Source organism: Mus caroli, unplaced genomic scaffold (assembly GCF_978045245.1).
Source record: "Mus caroli unplaced genomic scaffold, Mus_caroli_1 scaffold_3, whole genome shotgun sequence".
Lineage (NCBI taxonomy): Eukaryota > Metazoa > Chordata > Mammalia > Rodentia > Muridae > Mus > Mus caroli.
In genome coordinates, this window is record NW_028227258.1 from 105,502,501 (window position 1) to 105,515,943 (window position 13,443).

The following is a 13,443-nucleotide window of genomic DNA, read 5'->3' on the forward strand; positions in this document are numbered from 1 at the left end:
CAGCTTGGTGAAATGCTTTTGAAGCTCCTTCCTATTCATAGCCCCATCCATCATTACAATATTTGTATCCTCAAGATATGACAAAACTTTCCCCCCAGTCCTTATGTTCTGTGACCAAAATAAGAAGAAAAATGAAGTTTTGCTATCTTAACTTGAAACTCTTTAATTATATGGGGGCTATACATATCTTGGTTTATTCAGTCTCCAGCAACATATGATGATTCTTGGAATTTTATAAGCCTTCCAGATAGCATGTATTTCAGGCTTCAAAATGGCTTTTCCCTTTTCGCTCGCGCGCGCGCGCGCGCGTGTGTGTGTGTGTGTGTGTGTGTGTGTGTGTGTGTGTGTGTAGGGGGGAGTGGTTGGTGATTTCTTCTCTCTGGAAATCTTATTGAAATTCATTTGCCACCCTTGTGGTGGTGGGAGGTGGAGCTTTTAAGTAATGCCATTCTCAGTGCACTGGGAGAGCTACTCATCTTGTTTGCTTCCTGTATTGTGTTTTGTCTCCTTTGCACACACCCGTTGCCCTTCTGTTGCCCTTCTGTTTTCTGCTGTGAACTGTCGCACAGAGACTACATGATCTCTGGCTTCCCATCCTCCAGAATCAGAATCCAAAATAAACCTCCTTTCTTCATAAACTACACAGTCCTTTTTTTTTGCATATAGATTTTTTTTATTGCAGAATACTCATTTATATTTGTGGAGTACAATGTGAGTTTTTGCTAGCATACAATATGATCAAATAAGGATGATCTTTGGCCAAATGTTAATTACGATTATATATGTTGATAATAGTCAACCTTAGCTATTTTGAAATAGACCACAGGTTGTTAAATACAGGCACTCTGCTATACTGTAGAATACTATATCTTATCCTTCTAATTTTAATTTTGTATCACAAACCTCTGTCTTTTTATCTTTGCTCCCCTACCATTCCCATTTACTGGTATCACTCTTATATTCACCACATCTATAAAATCCAGTTGATTTTTAGCCATATATATATATATATAAAATACATATTATTTATATACATGAGAGATTTTAAACATTGGAATGTTGATGAATGAATTGAAATGCAGTTATTTCTTGCTTTCTTCCTTCCTGTAACACTTTACTTTATTAGAGAAGTGACATTTGTTAACCACACTTAACACTGTAGACTTCTTTTATAGGTAAGAATGTTGAATTTGGAAGCTTCTGGCATCTAGGTGGTGAAAAATCACTTGTTTTTCACTATGCTTTAGCAACAGAAAGTGACCTATGCCAGAATGGGTTAGGGTTAGGCTGTGTGTTTGGGACAAATTTAGAAACAACTATCTGAATGTTAAGACTTTGGAGCTAGACTACTGAGGTTAAAAACTAGCTTTGGAGCTTTGTAATTGGGTAAATTTTCCTCTGTTTTTCTCACATATGAAGTGGGCATAAGCCTCATGGGTTTCTTCTGAAGACTAGAGTCAATTTATGCAAAGCACTTGAAATAACATCTCACATATAATAAATCCCTTACATACATTAACTCCAATGCCCACGGTGTTTTTAGAATCAAGGTTTTTTTTTTGTTTTTTTTTGTTTTTTTGTTTTTTGTTTTTTGTTATTTTTTTTTTCATCTCAGTCTGAAACAGAGAACTGGCTTCTTCTTTCCTGAATCCAAGTAAGCAGGGATAGTGGAAATCTCAGATAAGCCTCTGGGAAGAAACACACTGGCAAGGAGCTCTTGCAAAAATCCTAGTAGGCTAAAATATAAAACTTTTACTTGTATTGACAAATACAGTCTTATGAATAAATAAATAACCATATTTGGATTGTTGCATATGAGTTATACTGATTTGTCATTCTTTTGAATATAAAGAAGAGGGGGAGAGTAGCATTCAACCAATTAGAGATTTCTTTTGTACTCACCTCCTTTCTTAGTCTATTTAAAATTACCTTTGTTGATTTGTTTCCTTTAAAAATAGTAGCTTTCAGTGATGTCTATATTGATCAAAGTATTTTCATACTGATGGTTTAATATGGCCTGGAACATTGTGGCCCAGAAAACCTAAGTCCTAGCTGATCTGACCAAAAGATTAAGAAAGTAGACTTGCCTTCATTCCAGAAGGTAGCTCTGCCCTCAGGCAGAATCAGCATGCCTTGGGAAGCCCTGGGCAGGTTTTCATTCATCCTAACCAACTTCTGTCCCTCCTATGTCTTAGGGAACACCAGAGCCTGTAAGAGAAGAGTCAACTGGAAGAATAAAACAAAACAAACAAAAAAAGAAATAAAAAAATAAACTAGAAAATGCAACAGAGAAAAGGTATATTAAAAATGACCCCCAAATTACATACAGTTTTCTGTAGACAACAGAAAAGACAAAGACACAAGGACAAAGAGGGCAGACACACACCCACATGAATATTCAGGAGAAAGAAAGATCCATATAAGAAATTTAATGAAAGACAAAGGCTAGAGAATAACCACAAGTTCATAACTAGCCTGGGCTACGTAGTGAGTATGAAGCCAACCCCAGGTACAACAGCTGCACAGGCTTTTAAAAATTTTTAAAAAGATACAGAACTTAATAACTATTGTAAGAGCAGTAAGGCTCTTACAGGTGGCCTTGCTTCTTCACCTTGGGATGAGCATTCTGTTTCAGTCTCATTAATGATGCTTCCTGTCCCCTAGAGAGGGTGTCAGCCCACTCTTATAAATAGATGTATTTTAAAATAACTATGTGAAAGAAAATGTGTGAAATGTGTGAGTTTTCTGTCTCTCTTCCTGACACAAAAATACATTTTATTCAAATTAAGTGCAAATTTGATATGATAAAAACCCTCTTATAGAATATTTTAATTTATTTTAATTAAGGATCTTGGGAAATTGTCCCTGTGCACTTCAGTAGTAGATCTGAGGATAAGTGCTGTCTGAGAAATGAGTGGCTGAGCAGCTATCAGATATTAAATCTTTCACAATCAATATTTCTTCCTATATAAATATAATTTTTATCTTATTCAACTCACAGAAACTTAGATCTAAGCAAACTACTTGTAATAGATTTTCAAAGAAACTGACATTTACTTGTAGTGATCACAAGAAACATTTTATACTTTTGCAGATTAGACTTTGAAATATGATACAAGCTTGCATTTTTTAATATTGCTATAGTTTATTATTTTATTCATTTTGACATATCTATGAGCTCTTAGAAGTTGTTTTTTTTCCTTATGTTATGTAGCAAGCATTAAACTAAGTATAGTTATCTCTTCACAATCATAAGAACATGGCCCCAGATTCCCCTGAGGATACAAAATCTACTGATACTCAAGTCCCTTAAGGTTAATGGCTCGAGTAAGATTTGCGTACATCCCCTAAGCTCTTGTGTACTTCAATCATCTCTTAAGGATATGATATCTAATGCAAATATGTGCTATATCAACTGAATCCTCTTGATAATAATGATAGTAATCTAAACTGTTCATCCAAGATACTCCTAATGGCACGTCGACCTCAAAATCAGTGTAACATAAACTCTCTAGTACAGAGGAGTGTGCCTGCAAAAGCAAAGCCCTGATTGTGATGACCAAGCACAAAAACAGTGGCTGTGTCCAGTGTCAGGGCTGTGTTCATCAAGGACAATCTGGAAGAAGCAGTTGCTACTTTGAGTTAAGCCAAGGCATTCCAGTCAGTCAGAGCTTCTATAACAAACAGTTACAGACCATGAGTCTTAACAACAAAAACCAATTCATCATTCTATAGGACCAAGCACATAGGCAACAGAGACAAAGGGTACGATATAGTCTCTGCTCTCATCTCCCAACACTTGCCTCTGTGTGAAGAAAATGTATTGGAGTGTAGCAAGCCTGATGTTTGCAGGGATTAGATGTACTGTAGGGATATTCCTGCAAAGTCAGTCTTAGAAGCATCTAAAAACATTCTCAATTTGCCTCTTTATGCCTCTGCTCTTATCTCTGTCTCTATCTTTATCTATCTTTCTATCTCTCTGTCTTTCTGTATGTCTCTCTCTCCTTTACACACACACACACACACACACACAGAGAGAGAGAGAGAGAGAGAGAGAGAGAGAGAGAGAGAGAGAGAGAGAGAAAGAGAGATACACACACAGACACACAGAGGAGTCCCACCACTAGACCCTTACATGTCCCTCTCAAGGACAAACCTGACATCCCAGAGCCTCCGCAGCCTAAACCTAGATTCACAAGCCCAAGTGCTTCCCGAGGAAAGCTCAGATGAATGGATTGGACTGGAAAGTTCCTGGAATACTCCCTGTCCTAATGGAACAGACAAGTCTAAGGATCTGAATCCCTGACGTCCATGTTAAAGTCTAGTGTGGTAGCCTATCTGTAACTCCAGCACATGTCAGTGGACTTTGATCAAGTGTGTCCAATTCTCATATCCATTTATTTTTACTGAGAAATTATTTTAAAATTTTATTTTATTGTTAATTTTTATTTTGGTGGGTGTGTGTGTGTGAGTGTGTGTGTGTGTGTGTGTGTGTGTGTGTGTGTGCATGTGGCATGTTATGTTTTATAATATAATGCAGTGGTGGTGGGAACCATTTGGAAAGCTGGCCAAGATATCCCACTGAGGACTCATGCCACGTGTAAAGGCATGAGTATAAAAGAAAGTTTATTGAGGGGAAGGAAAAAGGTGCCTGGAAAGGGGTAGAGGCAGATAAAGGGAGTGGGAGAGGACAGAAAAAGAAGAAGAGAGAGGAAGAGGATAGTTGGTAACATGTGGGGAGAGAGAGAGGGAGAGAAAGAAGAGGAAGAGAGAGAGAGAGAGAGTAATAAGCAATCTTTTTTTTTCTTTTTCCAATTTTTTATTAGATATTTTCTTCATTTACATTTCAAATGCTATCCCGAAAGTCCCCTATACACTCCTCCCACCCTGCTCCCCTACCCACTCACTCCCACTTCTTGGCCCTGGTGTTCCCCTATACTGGGGCATATAAAGTTTGCAAGACCAAGAAACCTCTCTTCCCAATGATCTTCTGCTAGGCCATCTTCTGCTGCATACGCAGCTAGAGACATGAGCTCTGGGGTTACTGGTTAGTTCATATTGTTGTTCCACCTATAGGGTTGCAGACCCCTTTAGCTCCTTGGTTACTTTCTCTAGCTCCTCCATTGGGGGCCCTGTGTTCCATCCAATAGCTGACTGTGAGCATCCACTTCTGTGTTTGCCAGGCACTGGTATAGCCTCACAAAGAGACAGCTATATCAGGGTCCTTTCAGCAAAATATTGCTGGTTTATGCAATAGTGTCTGGGTTTGGTGGCTGATTATGGGATGGATCCCCGGGTGCAGCAGTCTCTGGATGGTCCATCCTTTCGTCTCAGCTCTAAACTTTGTATAAGCTGCCGCCTGGCTCATACCTGGAAACAGATGATAATGTAAACTGTTGCTAGGACACTGTTACTAGGTTCCTGGGAAGAGCCTAGTAGAATTGTCTGTCGGCCAATAGTGTGTGTGTGTGTGTGTGTGTGTGTGTGTGTGTGTTGTGCTAACTCTTGTGTATGCAGATGCTAAGGCTAGAGATCCACATCATGATCCCTCTTGCTTTCCACCTTATAATTTGAAATAGGGTCTATCATCAAACCCAGGAATTGAGTTTCTTCTAGCCTGGATACTTAGTAACCCTGGCACCCACTTTTCTCTTCTCCTCTCACTCCCCTGTGCTGTTAGGCCACTGCACATACATGATCCATATATATATACACATAGAACACTTAAGTAAATAAATCCTCAAAATGTTGCAATAAGAATACAAAAGTGCTGTAAACTTATACTAGCAACATCTGCTACTGTCCTGCAATTTTTATGCTGCTGAATCCCAAGGTCTTTGAAAGAACTAACTTGTTAATATCTTGAAAATGTTGGGAGGTGGGCAGCTGTACTTTGAAACACCAAGTATACATAAGATGGCTTTTAAATTTTGCTCTTTTCCAAATTAGGGTCTCATTAGAGAGTTAAAGCTGGACTAGGACTCTTGAACTTCCTGCCACAGCCTTCCAAGTACTGAGACTACAGGAATGTGTCCCTGTACCTAGCACATGATTAAGTTTTTTTAAATTCTATTTTTCAGGTGCTGGAGAGATGGCTCAGTGGTTAAGAGTACATGCAGCTCTTGCAGAAGAACTTGGTTTGATTCCTAGCTCCCACATAGATGCTTACAATTAATTCCAATTCCAGGGAATTCATACCCTCTTTTGACTTCTGTGGGTATTGTATGCAGATGCTGCATAGACATACATGCAGGCAAAGCTCTCACACCCCTAACATAAAATAACATCTAAAATTCCATTAAAATTCTTAATATCCAAATGGAAGAATGAGAGAGAGGGAGAGAGAGAGAGAGAGAGAGAGAGAGAGAGAGAGTGATTCTTAACATTCTCTCTGTAATCTCTTCAGCTCTCAGCAGCAATTATCAGAGATCAGGCTTGGCATGTACTCTGCTACCCAGTTGTTATCAATAGCTTCTAATTGAGGACATGTGTTCATTTCAGCTGGGGTTATTGTTTGGTTGATCACGATGGAGAAGCTGAAAGACAGCATCTGGCAGGGTTATTTTCTGAAACCCACCCCTCAGTCCCATCTTCCTTCATAACTGCTTGCATTTGGTATGTGACACAGGAGGATAAAGGGAGGTTGGCACCCTAAAAGGCATCTGCTTTGATGTGCCCGCAGGCTCATCAATGACATCTTTGCATTATGTATTAGGAAACATACCCAGATCCTTAAAGTAGATGCTCATTTTTTTTAATTCAAAGATACATGAAAAAATAGCCACAAACTCAGTAATTAACCTGTAGTTTAGGCAGGCCTTGGCAGGCCTGTTTTGTATCCACTCCAGGCAGTGTTTGATAGGATGACTTGGCTGGGTCTGAAGAAACCAGTTCCTGAGTGGTTCCTGACTCCTATGACTGGATATGCTGAAGTGGCAGCCAAAGGCTCACTGTGTACCTGACAGGGCTCTTCAGGAAAACTCTATTCGGATTAATTTACAGCTGGAGATCTTAATTCCAAAATAGAAATTCCAAGAGACAAAAGCTACAAGGCTTGGCCCGCTGTGTTGTCACAGTGTCTCCTCTTGTGCTTTATGGAAAGCTGCTGTCTAGATTCAGAAATGGGGCATGTACCACACACTTCCCGAAGAGGAGTGAGACTGAAGACCCAAATAACATCTGCTGTTTGGAAAATTAATTTACACCTTATCAAAATGAGGTCTTGATAAACAACTCAAGCTGCTTCCACCCCCTTGCTCTTCCTGCATCTGCCTCCCAAATAATAGGACAATAGGTATTTACCACTATGCTCAGGTTAAAATACAAATTTTAAATGACAGTTTGACATGATACCACTGAGCTTAAGAGTCACATAGTAAATGGCACCAGTACCCAGTGATTCTCTATTTTAAATACACACACATGTATGCACATAGAGACAGATGTGAACACATATGCATGCATACATATAAACAGGCATATATGTGTACATACATATGGACACAGACATAAATATACACATATTCATACATGGACATATATAAACATACATACAAACATATATGCATATACATATGTGCCAATACATACATATGCACGTAGACACAGGAACTACACATACTCATACACATAGGTTTAGATAGATATACATGCACACACATACACACCTGTAGACACAGACATATTCACACATACAGACATATATACACATACATACAAACACATATACACATATAAATACATACATATATTCACACATGCACAGATAGACACACACTCATATGCACACACATAGACAAAAAGAGACACATACATAAATAGGCACATATACGCATACACCTTGGTTGTTCCTGGTTTTTGTTTCTTTCTTTTTTGGATATTGAAATTGTGTTTTGTGCTAATTATTACCATGTACAAGGAATGGGTTGCATCATTTTCAGTCATTGGACAAGGGTGCCCTTTAGACACCCCCCAAGGATTACAGGCTATTGCCAAGGCAAGTAGCTACCCCTCACAATCTAATAGTAAGGACCTATTGCTAAAGACAATTACGTCATCAATATGGAGAAATTGAGCTGGTGCCTAACTAGGAGGTTTGGCCCTACTTCTCTCGTTCGTAGGGCTGGAAAGTACTGTGGATGCTACATGAGGAGAAAATAATCAGTCTCATCCAGCTCTGAACCTTTGCCCTACAAGAGCAACCTCCCTGCAAAATATACCGATATAATCGTGGCACCAATGTTATGGAATAATTATCAGTTTCTTGACTGGATTTAAGACCTTCTCCAAGAGATGGAATATATACCTGACACTATTCAAGTGGCCAAGAACATGACTAGATATAGGTCAGGGGGGAAAACCTACCACTATTATTCTGCTAAGGATGCATAGCAATAAAATTAGTCCTAATGACATATTGATATACTCATAGATCAGTGTTCAGGCCTCATGAAAGAAGTTTCTTCTTGCAGTAGAGAACCACAGACCCACATCAGGGCAATGTGTAGAGAATAAAAGAGTTTAGAGTTCTGGATCACTGTTGATAGTCTCAATCTGGGGCAGTAACTTCTTTACCCTTTCCTGTAACTTAAAGGTTGCACTGACTTCTTGTGCTTGAGATTTGGAGATGAGTTCCCAGAAAGGAAACATGACTCGATCCTGGCCTCAGACACACCAGAATACGTTCACCTTCAAAAATGACAAGTTTGATAAGAGTGTTCAGACCAAGAAAATTAATGCAAAACGTCATGACAGAGTATGTCAATGCTGCAAAGAAGTTCTTGAATGGCGTGTAAAATACAGCAAACACAAGCCACTGTTAAAGCCTAAGAAATGTGTTAATGTTTACAAAAGACAGTATAGAACTCTTACCACATAATGTGTAGACCATGTGCCTGTGAACTCGAAGTTTGTGCAAAATGTAGAAAGAAAGAAGAGATCATTATTCCATTTAATAAAGAACCAGAAACTTAAGAAAAATACTGAAAATGAAGGTTCTAACAATAGAAGAAGCTGCAGACAAAAGGAAGACAGTGATAAGGACTTAGATGCTGAATCTGACTCTGATGGCAAGGATGGGGAGACTCAGGCCTGACAGCACTGAGTCAGTTGCAGAGGGAGTCAGAAAAGGATATGTCAATAGGCAGAACTAGCTCATGAGCAATGTCAGTTATTTATAACATTTGAGTAACAGAATCTTAAAGGTGTTCACAATAACACTTAAGCTGTATATACAGAATATGTGTGGGCACTCCATGGCATGTTGTATAAAACCTATAAAAATTGTTTAGAAAAACATTATCTAATATCAAATTATTCAGTGTTAGGAATTGGTGATTGTATCAGAACTATCTCATGAAAAACTAAGATGACTAGCTCAGTATACATTTCCGTAACCTGACCTTGGGTATGTGACTTCTTTAGCAAAAGCCCCCTTAAGTCATACAAGGCAAAACAGTTTATTTTTACACACACACATACAATCATGTGTGCTACATCCACTCCAGTAGTGACTATTGCCACAGGCCCCGAAAACCTGGGCGCAGTCCCGAGGCGAAAAGTTCACAGAAACTTAGTCTCCTGGAACCGTGGCATCCTGTATAAAGAATGCTCCAATGTCCTTGCTTTAGTTGGTAAACAGATCTGTGTGCTTTCCCTTAATATTGCTTTATTACAAGTGCTCCTAAGGATTGATATTTTGACATATAGCTAAGTTAGTTTCTAGGCAGTCCTTGATCCAACCTTGGGCATGAATAGCTAAATCACTGTCCTACACAGGAATTTACCATTATCTAGGAAGAAGGAAGTTTGTGACCTAAAGAGGAACCAGTGTAGATACTTAGAACTATAGGTAGCTGAGTTACACCCATACACAAACAAGTATTTACAGTGGCCTAGGGGGGAGGTGGACTATACAATAGACTAGAGTAGGATCTATGGCAAGGGCAGGAAGCCCTTGCCCCTGGCTTCTAAGATTAAGTGGACCTTAGGTGGAGCTGTTTTTGATCCCAGTTGTTAACATTGAGTTTTACCCAAGTTGGTTCCTCCCAGTTCTTCCATATTTGTATTCCTTTGTTTTGTGTAAGAATCCAGTAACCTCTTTGGACCTTGATGGTGTGTCACCCAACTTCCCTATTTTCTTCTGTATAAAAAGTTTGATGCTCGATTTGACAAATTACATTCAGATCCACACTCCCTTGTGTCGGGTCTGTTTGTCAATTCCAGCCGATGCCTTGCCCACCTGCTCCAGAGATTCGTTCCATGCAGACAAGGGACCCAGAGGTTCTGCGGAACATGTGCAAAGATTTTCCTTCAAAAATGTTTTTATATACTTCATTCCATTTTTTAACTTTTTCCTAATTTGTAAACTTATACTTAGAAAAAAATGTGTAGACTGTATAGTTACTATTCTAGAAAGGAATACAATATTCATACTGGAGTGGCGATAACTTGCAGTATCAGAAGCTCCTGTGATGTTCTCCCTTATAAGCTTATCCTTTCCAGAATTCCATCATCCTGATTTATCACTTTATTGTCAGGGTTTTTACCTGTAAACAGTGTAAGTTAGTGTTATGTGATTATTGAAATCTGTGTCCTTGTGTTTAAAACACCAAAGCTACAGAATAGTGGCCAGGTGGTACAATGGACTTTTACTCTAGCTAGATTCACAATTTTAATAGTTTGCTATGTTTTCTGTGTGTCTTAATCTCTATGAATGTATATATGATGCACATGTGCATGTAAATATGCATCTATATATTGGCTGAGTCATTGAAATAAATGGGAAATTGTGAAAAAAAAAGTTTAGAGCATTCAGCCTTAAATGGGGTGTCTTTATTAAACTCTACCCTCAGGGACTAAATAATTGTACAGAAGAGAAGGCAAAATGACTGTAAAAGCCAGAGCCAGTGGAAAACACCAAGGAAACAATATCTTCTAGACTCAATAGAACTGATGCACATATGAATTCACAGAGTCTTTGAACCAATGCACAAGGCCTGTATAGGTTCTAGCCAGACAGTGTTCCAGCATGGTGAAGGGAAAGTGGATACACAAAGTCCCAACCCTAACCAAAATGCTACTTCATATATATATGTGTGTGTATATATATATATATATATATACACATATATACACATATATGTACATATGTGTATACATATGTATATATACACATATATACATATACATGTGTGTGTGTATATATATATATATATATATATATATATATATATATATATATACTGTAGCTGTCTTCAGACAGATCAGAAGAGGGCACCAGATCCCATTACAGATGACTGTGAGCCACCAAGTGATTGCTAGGAATTGACTGAACTCAGGACTTCTAGAAGAGCAGTCAGTGCTCTTAATCACTGAGCCATCTCTCCAGCCCCCCAAAGCTACTTTTAATCAATGCCTGTTGGAAAATGGAAAATCAGGTTTCTTCAGTGAAGTGATACTGAGGATGATATCAACCATGTTCTAGAGCTTGTTCTAGACAAAGCAGACCGTGTGCCTTTCTCCCTCTCCCTCTCCCTCTCCCTCTCCCTCTCCCTCTCCCTCTCCCTCTCCCTCTCCCTCTCCCTCTCCCTCTCCCTCTCCCTCTCCCTCTCCCTCTCCCTCTCCCTCTCCCTCTCCCCCTCCCCCTCCCCCTCCCCCTCCCCCTCCCCCTCCCCCTCCCCCTCCCCCTCCCCCTCCCCCTCCCCCTCCCCCTCCCCCTCTCTCTGTCTCTCCCTCTGTGTGTGTGTGTGCTTTTTGTTATGGTTATGCATTATTTTGTTGTTTTGTTTGGTTTGCCTTTTGCCTTTTGGGGTTTGTTTCATTTTGTTGGATTTTTGGCTGGTTGGTTGGTTGTTTTTGTTTCTCTTTGGGGGAGATAGAAAGTGCATGAAGTTGGATGAACAAAGACGTGAGGAAATTTGAAGTGACTTTGGGGAGGGGAGGGGAAATAATACAATCAAAACACATTATGAGAAAGCTCTAAAAATAATTTTTAAATGTAATAAAGATTCGAACTCAAAATTTCAAAAGGCAAGTCAGGCATTGATGGCCAACGCCTTTAATCCCAGCACTCGGGAGGGAGAGGCAGGCAGATTTCTGAGTTCGAGGCCAACCTGGTCTACAGAGTGAGTTCTAGGACAGCCAGGGCTACACAGAGAAACCTTGTCTCGAAAAAAAAAACAAAAACAAATAAGCAAAAATAAAAAACAAAAACAAAATTTCAAAAAGCAGAAAGCATGAAAGGAAAGTTCACCCAAGCTCTCTGAACAGTGGCTGTGAACAAGGGCTGAATGTGTTAAGGACGGTCGTGTTAAACCTAAGGACGGTCGTGTTAAACCTGTATTTCATGCAGCATTTCTCTATGGTGCTCCATGCGCAATGAAATAGGAACTTTCATCATGCCTCATTTATCCCTGTTGGTTCCCTGGACATTTGGAAGCAGGATGTATCAGCTATGCTCAAATTGATCACAATTGATTTAATTCCAAACAAATACCACCAATCTCTCTTTTAATGCTTTGCAGAGAATATGTTTGCAAATTAAGCATGCAGTAGTGCACATTTGAAAGAGAAATAAATGTAAGAGTTAGTGATGCCATCTTACTATCTTATCAGCTGAATTTAAAATGGACATTACTTCTGCTTCTTAGGCACAGGAATCAATGAATGGAAGTCTCATATTAGAAGCTGAGGGTGAGGCATATTGTCTTTTATTTTAGAGAGTGAAGATGGCTAACTTGGGAGGAAAGCTTTAGAAAGCCTGACCGGGAGTCTGAGGCCTCTAAAGAGAGAATCACTGGACATTTAACTTCTGCACAGTTTTACTACAAATTCAGGAGTGAGCTGTAAAGACTGAGTCCAGTGCATTGTGTCCCAGCTCTCAAGAAGCTCTGGGCAATGAGTAAGGAGGGAGACACAAGTTGAAGGGTAGAGTAGATGACACCACCCTTCAGAGACATAAACATTTGGAAGCCAAAGCTTGTACCTGAGCTGCTTCACATGCCATTTAAATCCTCTATGCTTCAGTTTTCTCCTCTGTACAATAATGATGATCATGGCAAGGACTAACATAGTTAGGAGTGCCCATCTTATGCCTCTTTGATGCTTGCTGTTGCAAGGAATGCACTGCAGGTGGTCAGTGATTGATGGGTGATTTTGTGTTGATAGAAAGTGTTTAAGTGTGCTGTTTGGCACATACTAAGGATTCAAAAAATGTCTGTCGTTAAGATACAGTTACCAGAATTGTGTAGTCATGGCAACATCAGAGCTATGTAATGGCAGTAGTAGTCGCTAATGGTAATAGTAACAAGAATAGAAGCACGAAGCCATGCCTAGCTAGGAGCACAGATGAATACAGCTACAGAGATGAGTTGGCCACATGATAGGAGTGTATGGAACAAAACAGCAAGGAATTTGTCCTGATGAATTAGGGTGGGCACTACT

The 13,443-nt window shown here is 39.4% G+C and overlaps 1 pseudogene; it reads left to right on the plus strand.

The window, feature by feature from the left end:
* The first annotated feature begins 8,626 nt into the window (after positions 1-8,626).
* Positions 8,627-9,094, plus strand: LOC110290635 (uncharacterized protein C9orf85 homolog pseudogene; annotated as a pseudogene).
* Positions 9,095-13,443: the final 4,349 nt, after the last annotated feature.